Raw genomic sequence first — 16,687 nt, 5'->3', positions numbered from 1 at the left:
TATGTTGGAGGATATGTAATGAATCTCAACTATTAATATATGCTTTCTAAAGCACTTTACCTTCTCTTTGTCTCCATATTGTTAAGTCTTTGGTTATGATTTGGTAAGAGTGGTGCGGCCCTTCATCAAGTTAGTAGGGTATGTAACAGTAATCAAGTACAAATAGAATACAATGTCCCATAAGGAACTCAAATGGTACAAAATACATAATACAAAGAATAACATCTGAAGATAAGCACAAGTCTCCAATAAGAAGAATCAACAAGGAGTTACAGCTGTAGGAACATCTAGCATTGGTACAAGTTCATCATAACCTCAATATTAATAGAATCACTACCACCTAACCACATGGAACCTAAATGGCCCACTCCTGCCATACTAAGGAGATAGCATAAGATCTTAGTTAGATAATCTAACCATTAGATCAACAACATAATTCCTAGGCAAGGGATCTTGAAAGCTCTCTATCAATATACAACGAAGATGATACTAGAGACAACCAACACAAACTCATCAATATAAATATAGGAAACCTAAGGTGCATATGAGCAAATGTCATCAATGAGTCAACTCTAAGGTTACCCTGGAAATCTCTCTGGACCCCGACCCCTTAATGACTCTATGTGGCATCAGTAACCTTTCATACAAACAAGGCTTACTAACTATGCAAAACCTCAATCAAACATCTTCTCCCACTCCTATCCTAGTCTGAACCAGTGCTCAAAGCATGAGCAAGGAACACAATTGTCTTATTAATATTTTAACCCATTCCTAATTTTTTTTAATTTTTTTTTTATTGAACAGTTTTTTGAAAACAAAATATATAATAATATTTATTGTTTTCAATATAATTTTACTATAATCTGATAGGTTTTTAACTAACTAACTAACTAACTATATATATATATATATTTGTTTTATAAATTTTTTTGTTTCAATTCTTCAATAGATTCTAAAGCATAATATTATAATTTTAGTTGAATATTAAATATATTCAATCAAGATATATATATATATATATATATATATTGAAGCTGATTATTTTCTTCATATTTCTTTTAAATGTTTTATTTCCTTGTAGGATTTCCTTAATAGCAAGATGGGGGTTTGATAGATCCAACAATCATAGTTTTCTTTAAAATCCAAACCTAGGGTTTCTAGATCTAAAGTTTTTGCCAAAAACTTTCCACACAAGAACATACTAAGTGTTATTTCTTCCGATTTTCTTAAATTAATAAGGTCCATAGAACAAATATCTCTTTTAAATTCCATAGACAATTTCTCGCATAATTTCCACTAGCCAAATTCAGTATTTTGTCCATTGACAACTTAGTACCCTAGATGAAAACAACATTAGGAGAGTGAGTTCTAATAAAATTCCAAATAGCTTTTTTTCTAGGGATGTTATTCAACATCCTAACATTCCATGAGAGAACAAGCATTTTTGGGATTGAGAAAAGTGTGAGTCAATAGTCTTGACTGCTCCTAACTCAACTAGGTTCTCACCCATCAGGTTTACTTCCTCTTGATTTTCTTTCTTCCCACCTTAGGAGGCCTATCAAGGGTACACTTCTCTAGTATTTTTGTTACACCCTTAAAGCCAGAGAAGGACCTTTCCTTTTCCCAACATCTTGAAGTTCCTTTTTAGTACCAACCAAAGAGCTTTTGATACTTGCCCCCTCATAACCAAAATCCTTTCCACTAGTTTAGAAACATTCAACAATTAAACATTGGCATCTGTAGCTATATGAGTATCCGTTTTCTATAGCCTGAGAATTAAAAGGAGGAATAACTTCTTGCTCTCCAGGAATTTGTTCTATAGTCATGGGTTTCTAGCCCATAGGCAGTCCAACAAGGGCGTCATCAAATTGATCTAGTTCTTTTAGGGCCTCAAAGCTATTAAAAATCTCATCCATCTGGCTATCCTTCAACGTTCTTTTCTAACCTCTCCCTTTACCAGGAGCCATAACTGGAACAAACCCTTCCTTTTCCTCCACCAAAGGAATTTTCCCTTTATCTTGCTTCAGAGGAGGCTGGAGTGTAACGCCCCGCCAAGGGATCCAAAAGAATTAACCTAAAGTTTTACTAAGTTTGCCAAACATTCTTTTAAAAAAAAAAAAAACATATAACAACAATCATAAAGTAGCGGAAGCAATAACATACAATCATACATAAGCAAACATAACAGATTACATTCCTTAAGGATCCCAAGACGTTGAGTCACATTTAAATTTAAATAATACTAAGTCTAATAAATAATGCATCGACATGAAAGAATAACTACAAGTCCTGTCCATTTTAAAAATATACATTTGCTCTGAATGCCACTTGACAATAAATTCACAATGCACAATCATCCACTGTACATGTCATAGGGTATGAAAGGCTAAAAGAATATACATGTATAAAATAGATTACATCATCCTTTTCGAATCCATGAAACAAGATAGAATACAATAAGTAAAATCATCCATCATATAGATATAACCATCCATCATAATACACAAAGATAGAATGAAAGGAAATACAGAACAAGGAACTCCAGCCATAGCAGCTACGGACAGATTTCAATGGTAAAAGTAAAAAGCACTACCATGAGACCTCATGGTAACCCGAAAAGGTCCACTCCCACCGTGCTGAGGAGATAGTCTCAAGTCTCACACAAGATATCAATCCCAAAAATCAATGTAATATCTATGTCAAGGAAATCCCTAAAAGTAATCTAACTGAAAGGTTACAAGATAAATAGACATCCAAACCTAGAGGCAAATAAAGACACATAGGAAATCTATACTGCTAGTGGGCAAGTGTCATCGACAAACCAACTCTAGGGTTACCCGGCTAGTCTTTTAATCCTCCGGCCCCCTAGTGACTCTATGTGGCACTAGTATCCTTTCATGTTGACAAGGCATACTAATGATGCATGGTCGCAACCAATCGTCCTCTCTACTCCCATCCTATTCTGCACTAGCACTCAAGGCATGGGCGAGGAAAGACAAGACTCTTGTTAGGTTTATTTTACTCTCATTCAGTGTAGTGTTTTCACTTATTAACGAGGCATGGGCGAGGAAAGACAAGACTCTTGTTAGGTTCATTTTACTCTCATTTAGTCTAGTGTTTTCACTTATTAACTACTTACAATGGGTTACCTTGGCAGCCACTTTGGGCCCCGGCCTCCATTGCAAGCCACTTCCCAACTTAACATACAGATTACCTACCCTAGGCTCATTAAAGTACAAATCAAAGAATCACAATTTTCACCCCAGTCCTATACAAGTGATTGGAAAGCATCAAAAGATAATTCACAATAACCCCTCAGTCTTTTACAAGCAACTGCAAAGCATCCCAAAATAACTGATCGAAGACTCAAAGGTTAAGTCAAATATGTCATACCATTCATCTTAGTTTCACCCAAGAACACTGAAAAGCAATAATGAACAATAGATCCAAACTCATCATAGAGCATACCAGACACATTACCACGATTGAGTTTAAAAGATCAAGATCAAATCATTATCATGACATCACAAACACAGAACCCCTGAGCCTCTGGTAAACATCTTAGGATTGGTCAACACTCTAGTCAACCCAAACCCCAAAACATAAGATGACATACAGATAACAGTGCAGTTTCATAGTTTGGTTTGATTTTGAAGACATACAGTCTAAGTTAACAGTAAGGTTTAAGTTTCCATTCCATCGTACATTTTTTGTCTGATGAAGTTTACTATATTTCCCCATAAGCTTAACGCATTTTCACATCTAAGGGTGAATACAATGTTACCATAACCCGTGAAACAACATTATCTCTAAAAAAGCTCTTAAATTTTATGTAATAATTATTAAATAATTAATTGGCAATTATTTAATATTATTAAAATTTAAATAGAAATTCCCACAATTGATTAATTAATAACTAAATTAATTAAATTAATTGTCTATAACTATATTTCAATAATAACCCTTTCTATAATTATTTATCATATATTAGTAAATGATTAAATAAATATATTAATGAAACCTTATTTAAATTAACATTTAATTAAATCGTATTTAAAAATAAATAAATTTTAATTAAATTAAAATTTTAATAAATAAATTATAATATAATTTAAAACTTTTAAATAATTTATTTATTTTTTTAAAAATCAAATACAAAAAAAGGAGACGCGTTGTTAAAAATAAAAGCCTGCTGGCCTTTGACCCTTGCGGCCGCAAGTGTTACTGTTGTTGCGTGCAACAGTACCACTTGCCACACGCAAAGCTTTAATGGCCGTGGCAGGGGGTTGGGGCGTGGGGATTGGTGGCCTTGCCCCCACCCTTAATAATTTCTTTTATAAATTTAAAACTGCCTCCTCACCCCAACCCCTGCCCCCCAATTAATATGAATTCAATTCAATCTTTTTTTTAAATAAAAATCAAACCACATTTTCATAATCCATTTTTAATATGTATATATATATTTTTTACATTGCGAATTTAGTCTGATAGGGAAACCTAGACAAACTAGTCAAATTTTCAATCTAAAATTTCCATTTCTTTTCAAAACCCTTCTCGATTTAATTAACAACTTTTAAATCTACAGAGCGAGGGTTTTACTAGTTTTCAATCCTCACATACCGATAGAAAATTCGATATGAATATCAATAACTCACCATGAAAGATTCATCATAAACGAATTTTGGAAAACAGATTCCACAAACACAATGTAGACAGGAATATTGAATTACATAATTTATCAAGCGAATAAAGCACAAGATCCTACCTGATTCTGATGCTAATACACAACCACCTGAAGATTGTGAGAGAATTTTTCCTTTTCTCTCAGAACCTTCTCTCTGAAAAATCCCTTCTCTAAAATCCCGATTACTGGATAATGAACTCTCAATCTCTGATATGGAGTTCTCCCCTAAATTCGAGGCACTGATTGTGCGATCACACGAGGGAACTCGTTGATTAGAATCTTTTAACTAATTATTTACTTATCTTTTATGTTTTCATGCATGCTTTTTGCAATATAAAATATCTTTATTAAATTTATTTGCTTTCTCTTTTAAATGAATTTATTATATTTTAATTTCATGCATAAGTTTTATGCAATTTAATTAAAATAAATTTTATTAAATAATTGCTTACTCTCTCTTATTAATTTTCAAAGCCTCTTTAATATAATATTTATTAACTTAAGTAATAATAATATTTAGCATTTATTTAAAAATGATCTCCTAAATATATCATTATTAAAATTAAATAAATATTATTATGCTCTAAAATTAGAACTATAATTTTCTCTTTGAATTTAATTAATTTCCCAATTAATTAAATATTGAAATTATCTTATCAATTTTCCATTAAATTAAATAATTAACTAATCTTTTAATTTGACTTAATTAATAGAAAAATCACCAAAGACCTACAAGATGAAATACGAAAACCCATCATAAAATACCACATACAAGAGCAAACTCAAGGGTTATAATCACGAATTTACGTCATATGACGAATTTAAAAGGGTAATCATCTTAGATACTTGTCCTAATTTTTTAAGACAATTGATTTAAAGGTTAGGATTTGGACTCCAGAATTTATCTCCCCGCTTACCATTGAGATATTGCGATAGGGTACGCTCATCTAGGCAATTCAGGGAAGTTGATACCCAGTACGTGCAATCTGCATAAAATCCACGCATGTACAAACACATATATTCTAAACTAAATAGGCAATGAGAAGAAGTGGTACATTGTGTAGATCCCGACTAGCAGGTGATTATGACTCCCTTCCTTAACCACATTAGAAACGTCATACATAAAGAAAACATACACGCATACCATACACATGCAGTATGGGGTAAGTATCCATATAAAACACGTACAAATAATCCATCTAACTAACATCATCAATTAACTAAAATTACTGTGAATAATCATCATCAAAGTACAATCATGCATACATGAAGTAACTAGTACCAAAGTAGTCTCATCATAAAATCAACTAAGTATGAAAACAATATCCAATAATCTGGAAAATAATGCTACTAATCATCAAACATAAACATAAATTGGCCTAAAAGAGTTTGGCAATAATAACTGAATGTAAACTAGGGGCAGGCACTACACGGAGTGGTTCATTTCTAGATGGACCGAGAGGGCTTCATTTTAGGACACATGACAATAATGATAGTGAAAAGGAAGAGTTTGTAGTCTATCTGTTGCATCCGAGATGAGCAACCCAAAAGGATCTCTATAGAATTTGGTAAAGGCCTCTTTAAATCCATTTCAATACAAGGGTGATCATAAGTGATTACCTTCTTATCCATTGTGTGCTTTGAGGCACCAATTGGTTTGCCTAGCAAAAGAGCCATTGAGTGCAAGATATCATGCCTCCAGGACTCGAGAGGGAACCAAGGGAGCTCTACCCAGATAGGAATCCTAGATGGAAACTCCTTTGCTAGATTGAAGCCTACGTGTCATGGATTGATAAACAACCCCACTTGATTGTAGAAATAAGGGCCACCCTCGAAAGGCTTATTTCTGTTAGTGATGCAAGAAAATATAACCAAAAAGTAGTTATTCGTAGTGAACATGTCCTCCATTTGACCCTTTGGATTCCATGTGCACTAAGCCCATGATTTAAGAAAGGGTAGTAAAACCCGGATTCCATAAATTTGTAGATCAAGGCATGGGAGGTTAAGTAGTTAATATTATTTTCCACAATCTCTGGTTGAATTATAAGAACCGGCGTCTACTCACTTAGAGCTAAGCATCCATTAATCTTTGGCCGTCGGATTCTCTCCCCATGACAAGAGTTTCCATTTGCAACTTTGGTATCCCTTGTAACCCCCTAGTTAGCATGCAAATCGAGAGGGGTGGAGCCTCCAAGCAAGGGCTAATTAAAGGCCTCACCCAACCTTGAGGATCCAACATGCAGAGCCATGCACGACCTACGAAAGAGCCCACACAAACAATCCAAGAAGAAAACCAAACCCCACCGAATAGCAACCCCACACCTAAAATAACAAAACACCCCACACAACCAAAGCTACCCTCCACTCACACAACACTCAAATGACATACAACACCCAAACGAGGGCCGTCAAACTCAAACCCTACCCCATACCTGTGGCAAACACCTTGTTCCACACGAAGATCAGTCAAAGCCCCTTCATAGTAGATAACAATCCCAAAGCCACCAAGAAGGCTCCTAAGCACAAGAGCAAACGAGGAAGGAGTTGAACTAGGGCACGACAACCCTAGCTCACACAGTAGAAACACCCATCAATGCCATCATGAATCTCATTAAGGCTGATGTTGAAATTGCATTCGAGAAGTAATTTTTTGTAATAGCAATAAAAAATTACTTTATCTATTTATGAGAGATCTTTATGGCAAAAATAGTTATTTTGGGAGGGGTGTTATTTCCAGAAGGGGGAGACTGCGAACATTAAGATGGATGTTGAAATTACATTCCATAAACCAATTAGCATTTTGGTTGAATGGGTTTGTCAACATATTATTTGAAAAAACTCCTATCTTCTTGTGTATCTATTCCCCTATTCATTTTAGGTATTGTTTCTTTAATTGGTGCTATAATAGCGATTGTAAATTTTGCAGGCAAATATTGCCAATATGGAATCAAGTGCTATATAAGTTAAACACAATTCCAATTAGTTATTTGTCCATAAGTTCAGATAATAGTTGCGTCCATCTTATAAGATATAATTTTTTTAAGAGAACTAAGTGTGCCTCTGTTACATTGTAGAAATTGCATCTTTTTCCTAAAATGCTTAGTTTGTCTCTAGTGTAGTATAGGAACTCAATTTTTGTTTCTTTGTATTGTACTAATTCTCCTTTAGTTTTCCTTCTCTTGATTAAAAAGAAGTTTGCTGCAAAGCAATCTTGTAAACCATTCTTGATTTTTTAACACCGTGTTAGCAAATGAAATGGCCAAGCGACACTGTGCCTTCTTCAAAAATCTTCCCAATGGAAAATGACAAATCCTTGCAAAAATCAGATAAATTATTATGGAAAGAATGATTTTCCTCCGCTTCAAAAGGGGCAGCTCCCTCAAATGCAATTGTATATCTAATTTAATTTCTCCTTTCCAAGAAATAAATAATTGCAACCAATGCTATAATTTATTAATGGCACAAAGGCTATTAATAAATTTGAAATAATAAAGAAAATTGAAATAGATGCTCACATATATGAGAAATATTTGAATATCCACAATAGCATTACAAGACTCGGCAAGTCTGGCAAGGACTCGACGAGTCCCGAGGCAAGCCAAGGAAAACTAGGCAAACTGCTTGTGGACTTGGACTTGGCTGAGTCTTGGCTAACTCACTGAGGTAGGTGACTCGACTGACTCGCCAAGTCCTACTAGTCGGACTTTGCCATCAACCAACAAAAAATAATAAGTTTTTCAGCTCAAGGGCCAGAGAATTTATACAAAGATAACATTTAAGTTTATCTTATATTTGTATAAATACTACTAGGATGTTTGAGATAGGTTTCAACTTCATAAGAGTTAAAATACAAATTCTAGATTTTGGGGGTTTTCAAAAAATTCCAGGCTTAGCCAATGTTCAGGATTCACCATGCCTTCAATAGTGTTATCTTGCACAACTTGTCTTGGCTATTTGAGGTCAATTTAAAGCTAGAAGTTGATGATCTTGTCTTCAATGTTGAAGACTTGGAGTCGGTCGATTAGGTGGATCGAGAGGCAGAAGCAATGGCAGTGGAGGAGGCTAGAGTACGAGGAGACCCAATGCAGGACCCTGAGGCTGAGAGTGATGGATCCGACTCTTATGATGAGGATTATGAGGGTGAGTATGAGGATGAGGAGGATGATCATGATGAGCATGTCACTAAGGTTCAACTTCACATAGGGAGAGATGATGGCTCTAGAGTTTTCCATGACCTATGTTAGGCGTAATCGTAGGAGGACATAGGCTACTATGAGCCTTTATTTTGATATATGTTTTGGACTTTTGATTCAATGGATTGTATATTCCATGAATATTATAGACATTTGATAGTGACATTCTATTTCTATTATGTTATTTAGTTTAACTTTAAGTAATTTCTTTCAAAAATTCGTAGTTATATTGTAATATATGAAAAGTTGTGGATGTGTGCCAAGTAGCTTCTATTTATCTCGAATATTGTGTATTTGATGTTAATTGGTTGAATGACGCATCAAAAAAACTTAAAATCCTTAAAAATCTTTGAATTTCATATGTTTTTAACTATCGAGTCCAGCCGTCGAGTTAGAGTTCGAGCCTGATTTGGGCCTGGCCGAGTCTGAGCCAAGTCCAAGGCTAGTAACTCTGATCCACAACACATAGACTGCAGATATTCCTATATATTTTCCAAAGGAATAACTTCAAATGTTGATAAAACAAAGTTTATCAATATTCCTCCAAAAGGTGACTCACAAACACTCCTTGCCATAGCACAAACTGTGGAAAAGAAATCAATTAATGAGGGAAAGAAAATATTCATTGATGCATATATTTTTCAAAGTAGAATAAACATATGGGAAAGGTTACAAAATCTCTTTTTTCCCCAGGAGAGAAGCCCTCTTACAATAAAAACCTCCCCTTTTAAAGAATTCCTCTTAAGCAGTTGGGTAACTACCGATAACCTCCCCTTACCCAACTCCTTTACGTTTCCTTCCAATGATTTTCTTCCAATTTTAATTTTCCCACTTACACTTTTTACTTTCACGAGAGTTCTTATACAATTAGGTGCAATATTTGTTTTTGTACATTGTAATAATAATTAATTCTTAAAGAATTAATAAATTTGATATGTGAAACCGTGAAATCATTGTAACTGAATTCCGCCTAACCCAAAGTGACATCACTTATGTTTGATTATTTTATACAATATAATGATATTTAATTCTATTAGAATTGAATATAGATGTTATACTTTTATCACTTCCTCTAATAATTTATGGGGAGAGTTACCAAGGGTTTTTCAAAACATGAGGTACCATTGGCTCTTTCTGGAGCCTGCATTCTATCCCGGGATGTAGGGAACTCTAGAATCTCTGGATAGTCCAGTGCTTTATCTATTGGGCTTAGAGTCACAAAATTATTTGGATAATGCTTTGATCCAACTTGCTCTACTGATGGAGCTTCTTAACCCAATCAAGCATTGCATCTTACTGCTTAGAATCATGACTAAAATCCAGAGCTTTTTGTCCAGTAATGAGTTCCAAAAGCAATATTCCAAAGCCAAACACATCAGTTTTCTATGACGATTACCCTTCCTACAGGTATTCCAGAGCTTTTTGGCTAACAGTGCCTTGGACAACAGTAATGGGAATCTCTCTGATTTAAGAGCTTTGTCAATCCAAAGTCTCCCACAACAGCTTCAAAATCTTCATCCAATAATAATATGTTTGCTGCTTTTTGGAGCACATTGATCGTGCAAGTACAAAGGTGCCCTTGCGAATAAACCAATCTAATGTGGGCTTCCTCTGACCATTTTCTCCTTTTAGCTGATATGCCACACTTCCATTTGCCTTGTAAGGATACACCAGAAGTCTCTCTGTCTGTGTCACGGGCTTGAATATAGTTGTTCATTGGCACAAATCTAATGCTGCTTGTTCTAGATTAGATTTAGTAAGCATGTTTAGAACTATGTGGGGACTAGCTGCCATGGGAAATTCACCTTGACTTGGATTTCCATAGCAAAGACGTTTCCGACACAGGAATTTGTGAAGCCTAAATTAAAACTGATTTTTCTCCAATTGCACTGTATTCTATTGATGGACTGTGCCATGAATCTCCCCTTGTTGTGTCCATTTCAACAGGTTCTCCAACTGTTGTAGTTTCCATTCCAACTCCAAATAGCGGAAGGTTTGAGTACTGAAATTGATCTCAGATGTTGACAGCGGTGACTGCTTCAACAAAGGCTTTTATTGAGACCCAAATCATTTGACAAATCTACAGCAGAGATCAGATCATTGATCCATGCAAGATCCTAATTAAAAATTTCCCAATCAAAATTGACAGCCAAAATCAGGATTTTAAAAAGTGGGAACCAATTTGGGCTTGAAAAGGGCTGATTTATTAAGTTGAACGCAGTACGTGTCAAGGAATCATGAGTACTTCTGTCAGGCTGACATTCAATTACACAAATTATCAAAAGGAGCGATTCTTCTCTATGGTTCATTAGAATGTAAAGGGCAATCTTTGGCAGAGCACCTGCAAGAACCTGAACCACCTCTAAGCTAATGTTTGGTGAAGGCATACTATTCCAATCTGTCTGAACAAATTTATCATTATTCTCAGGATTTGAAAATTCATTGCATGTGACACCATTTTCATCTCTTTTTATGACATTCACACCATTTACAGTGAGTGGTGACACTTGAGGAATCTATTGCAGCGATCTATGATACTTTACATTCATCAGCTTGTGTTTTAGATGGGATTGCCTGCATCAAATCATATGATAATATACTCTTCCTCACAGAGGAGTATGACCTTTGCTTGATTGCAAAAAAAATATATAGTCCATTCTGTGTAACCAGGGTCTGTGATAGATCCATAAATATCAATCTAATCACATACAAAGAGTGCAAACTCAAGTGCTTTAAACTCATGTTCCTTTCCACACACTGCAAAGACCTTCTCCAAAGGAACCGATGCTAACACAAGCCTGTAATTTTTATTCTGCAGATATAAGTTGCAGAGCATATCGGGCAGTTTGATAATTCTTGAACCTAATTTTTGAGGACATAAATTGTGCAGTCCTTCAAATACGTAAAATAATTCTGAATTTTTGTCATCACTCCACTGAAATAGGAATGGAGTCCTACCTAGCCTCGCAGAAGGAACTTATAAAATCCTAGACCCATTTGTGATGTCTCATAAAATAAAGTCTACAGATGTAAAACCTGCCGAAAAGAACCACTTGATTTCAGTATCATCACAACATTCTACAACTGATTTGTAGGAGGCCCTCTCAATTTTTGTTTGCACATTGATGTCCTAACTTTCTAGGCATTGGTGGTATCATTCAATAGTCCTATTCATGGCGGCCACCAAAGCTAATGTCCCTCAATCGGTTATTTCATCGATCAATGGGCTTAAGCACTTTTGAAATTATGTTTATATTCGTCAATTATATGGCATCATTAGCTGTGAAGGACGTGCTCTTTATACTATTTCTTTTCTTATAAATATGAATGATTAGCATGAAGCCTAAACAAATTACTGCTCCAGATACTATGCTGATAACCATTCTTTTGCTGATTTTAGTTTTATCATTGTCTCTGCTGTTGGTTTTGAAGTTTGGACTGATTTTGATAGAGAACTGCAGCTTTATGATTAATTCTCACACAGGCATTTTGTCTCAAAAACTGACTTGAATTCTCAATGCAAACGAAGGGCATTATTGCTATTAAATTTGGAAACTTCTACCAGTTGTGTCATGAATAAGAAATCTTGAACCACTTTATTATGTCCCTTAAATGTGGCAGATCTAAGAGGGATGACATTTACTTCAAGAAACTTTTCAGAAAATGCATTGATTTAGGTTAAGGGGAAAAGCTAGAAAGTTGTTGTTGTAACCTTATTGAAGGCAAAAACAAACGAAACAGAATTGGAAACTAGGCAAGCAAAAAATGGGAAAAAAATGGTTATTTACGATGGAGGGGAGAGAGATTGAAAAAGCTAAATATGACCATTTACAGACTAGAAAAGTATGAGCCTCTTTGTATGAATCTTTGGCTAAAAGGAGGTAGATAAGATATTGATGGAAAAATAAATTCAGTAGATAAGAAAATGCATTGATTTAGGTTAAGGGGAAAAACTAGGAAGTTGTTGTTGTAACCTTATTGAAGGCAAAAACAAACGAAACAGAATTGGAAACTAGGCAAACAAAAAATGGAGAAAAAAAAGATTATTTACGATGGAGGGGAGAGAGATTGAAAAAGCTAAATATGACCATTTACAGGCTAGAAAAGTATGAGCCTCTTTGAATGAATCTTTGGCTAAAAGGAGGTAGATAAGATATTGATGGAAAAATAAATTCAGCAGTCCTCCCATGAATAATGTTATATTTTTTCACAAGAGACCACACGAGTTGCATATTCCTTTCATAAAGGATTTAGGAATCAACATTTTTCACATTTGTATTATTCTTGACAAAGAATTTTGAAACATAACCAATCTCAGGCATACCTTTGAATCTTTGCTCTGTGACTGTTCAACGTTTTGCCCTGATTCTTCCAAAGTTACACTTGAGATGAGAATTTAATCAGGCTGAGAACTGCAACAATCTTTTTCCTCTTAATACAATATGAATATAATGATATTTTATTCTAAAAGAATTAAATATTGATGTGATACTTTTACCACTTCCTCTAATTATTTATGGGAGAGAGTTACCAAGGGTTTTTCAAAACATGAGTTAACACACTGTTAATGTGTTTACAAACATTCTTAGTTAAAAATTCAAATCCTTGGACTGTCTAATTCTCTTAGAGAAAATTGTTTGGTTGGTTTCTGTAGGACAACAATCTTATATAATATGGTACAGAAATTCATAAAAATATCTGAAATTTCAAGTTCTTGGTTGTGCTGAATGCAGAGATGTCACACACAAGACTCGAGGAGAGTTTCATAAAGAAACTTGGCCGAACCTAAATTCTTCTTCCTCTCAGAGTGAGTTATGGAAAAACAAAATCATATCTGAAGCAGTACAACATCTTTGAGACAGGAAGATTGTAAAATCTTTGAGTAGTCTCTAAATATTACTCGGCGAAGATGAGAAATGGTGGAGATCCCTCAGTATATTACGCATCCAAAGGAAATGGACTACTCTCAGTAAAAAGGTGAGACTACAGACATTGGTGGCCAACAGGTGTGCCAGACCAATGGAATCATCTGTTTTTACACCTACTCTATTGCTAGAGAGTATGGAGGTTAAGTAAAAGAGTTAACAGAAAGTACATCACATTAATCAGTAGCTTGCATATGAGGTTTCCTTCATCTATGCCCTTTTAAAGTGGGCTGAGGTAACATTCTTTAAGACAAATCAAATAATCCTTAAAAAGTGGCAGAATGCGAAAAAATCATATCAATTATAACAACGATTTGTTAAAAAATGCACCCTGGACCCAAATAAGGTGGCTGCTACAACTATTTGGTCTTTCTATCCGATCTCTACAACTATTTCTAACGCTGGGATCAATCCTTGCACAGATTTGCAGTTAGATACCAACAATAACTCTGTTCTTACCTTTCTAAAATAAATTTGTAGAATTTTTAGAAAATGTATTGGAAGTAGAGTCCATAGATAACAATTCACCACATATAATATAGTGTGCTGTTGCTTACAAGTTGGATGCCACCCCTACTAGCAAGGTTAGATGTTTGCAACTTTGCACTATGCAGCCACCCAAATTTAGTATGCATGTGGACAGCTCTGTCCAATAATTTTATCAGGAGTTCAGTGCAGTAATAATTTGGGAGAAAATAAGAAATAAGGAGGTATTACTTGTACCAAAAGTTTTTATCAAGCAACAAACGGAGAAAGTAAATGCTTATGAGGCATTATTTGTACCAATAGTTTTGGGTATGTATTGGCATTCTCATCACTTTTGTGGTTTTACATCATATGTCCAGTTTATTTGATGTTTTTGATCCTTTATATTTTGCAGCATTAGTCTATTAGATGCAGTGCAGTTTGAGTTGGTTGAATGGGAATGACAATATATTTCAAATCTGAAGTAATAGATATTATTTGTACCAAAAGTTCTCCACGTGTATTGATATTCTCATTAGTCATTACTATGTGGTTTTATATGTCAAGTTATTTATTGTCTTCATATGCTGCCTGTCATTACAGTACAGTTGAAGTTAATTTAAGAAAAAAGGATTGCGTATTTTAAATCTGAAGTCATACATCGTATCTTATCCTCTTCGTATTGTATATACTAATTTTAGTCTTCAATAAAATACTAAACTATAGGAACTAAGATTACTGCAAGAAAAATTATACAATACAAATGAGATTAATTTCACTGATTTAGCCATATAATAAATTTTATTCAGTAAATTTATTTGACTAAATAATAAAATTTATAAATTGCTTTCTTATCAATAGCTAAGAGAATACCTATCTTGGTATTTTTCCCTATAGCAAAGAAGGTTTTCAAGACTAGGAAAAAGCAACCACAAAGGCAGTGTCTTTTATGGAAGATGATCCATAACCAATTTTAATAAAGTCCAACCGTAAAAAAATGATATAATGACAAACATAGAACTTAATCATATAAAATCATATAAATACAATCTAAATGATATAGACAAGGAAGCATGCAAACTACTTAAAACAACAACAAAAATAGTAAAAGAGATAGATAAAATGTAAACTAGCATATCTAAAATTTTCTTTATTTTTTTTTGTAAGTTAAGCTGACTTCAAGATTTCTAAAGTTCACAAATATAAATAGTTCATCAAATTATGTATTAAGAAAGTAAGTAGGTTGTAAATAAACAAAAAAACAAGGTTACTAAAATTTTTTGTTTCGCAAATTTATGTCTACAATATATATCAAATTCATAAGATCCAACATTTATGTATGATATGAAAGATCCATTACTCAAAATTGGGATGTGCTAGCTTGTGTTATGATGTGAAGCCTAATTAGATTTAGAGGTTAATTTTTTCCCACTTTATTTGATGTAGTTTCTCCCCATATTTTACTATGGGGGTTCAGGGGCATCGCCCCCAAGATGGGGTCAAGGGGCAACACCCCTTGCATAGTTTTGGGGCAAAGCTCTAGGTAAGCGCCTTGTCACAGTATAGGGTGGGGTCAAGGGGCAACGCACCTGCAGGGGTTTTTAGGGCCACTATCCCCAAAAGCTCAATTAACTTTATTATTGTAAAAGACGTTAACTGTTATTTTTCTATTGAACGAATTATTCTAGCGCTATTTTTGTAAGTGGCAAAAAAATTGTATAAAATGTCTTAGGGTTACGGATTTCAAGATGTATAATGGGACTGTAGCTTCTTGCGGTGATATTGAGTTGTAAGGGATTACAAATTTTAATCAGGTTGTAGTTACTGGATAATAAAAATATTGGACTTGTTGTTTGGTAGACATAACTCAAGAATTGAGAGAATCACATTAAATCTTTATGTCTTGTGTTCTCTTTTGTGCAATTTATTATGTCATGATATTGGTTATATTTGCATGTAATTGTTATTTTTATCTCGTTAATCCTAATAACTTATACATATCCAAGTATTTTATTTAAAATATTTGCAAATATTTTTAGCTAGAAGCAAATAAACAAAGTAGAACATAGAATCCAACAATTGATCTAATAATACTTTGCTTTTAGATGCATAGTCAAACTTTTCTACTTTTATGACAATAGATTTAACCCACTGTTGGTATGCTCAAGCTACTATCTTGTTGAGTTCAGTTGGGATCAACATTGACCGTCTCCCTCCCTACTAGTTCTCATTGGACATTCTTGCTCATCTACTCCCCTCTCGGTAGGAGTTGAACGGGCATGTCAAACTTGACATTTACAGGTAGTATATTATACGGACTTGGGTTGATCCTCCAAGGGGACTATGTTCGAGGATGGCTTTCTACACCAAGCACTTCTTAGATATTCAGAATGGCATTATTGTACGCCCTGAGTACTTAC

The 16,687-nt window shown here is 34.4% G+C and overlaps 1 pseudogene across 1 annotated transcript in view; it reads left to right on the top strand.

Annotated features, from left to right (window-relative positions):
* The window catches only part of LOC149566514 (pentatricopeptide repeat-containing protein At4g30700 pseudogene), a 57,656-nt pseudogene extending 43,018 nt beyond the window's left edge, over positions 1 to 14,638 (top strand). Inside the window, exon 2 of the transcript XR_016362211.1 lies at positions 13,611 to 14,638. The product of XR_016362211.1 is annotated as a pentatricopeptide repeat-containing protein At4g30700 pseudogene (transcript). The remainder of the gene's footprint in view (positions 1 to 13,610) is intronic.
* The last annotated feature ends 2,049 nt before the right edge of the window (positions 14,639 to 16,687 follow it).

Source organism: Cupressus sempervirens, chromosome 3 (genome assembly GCF_028749045.1).
Source record: "Cupressus sempervirens isolate cs-2001-9-10 chromosome 3, ASM2874904v1, whole genome shotgun sequence".
Taxonomy (NCBI): Eukaryota; Viridiplantae; Streptophyta; class Pinopsida; order Cupressales; family Cupressaceae; genus Cupressus; species Cupressus sempervirens.
Note: the sequence above shows the minus strand (reverse complement) of the source record. Positions and strands in the feature narration are given on the sequence as shown.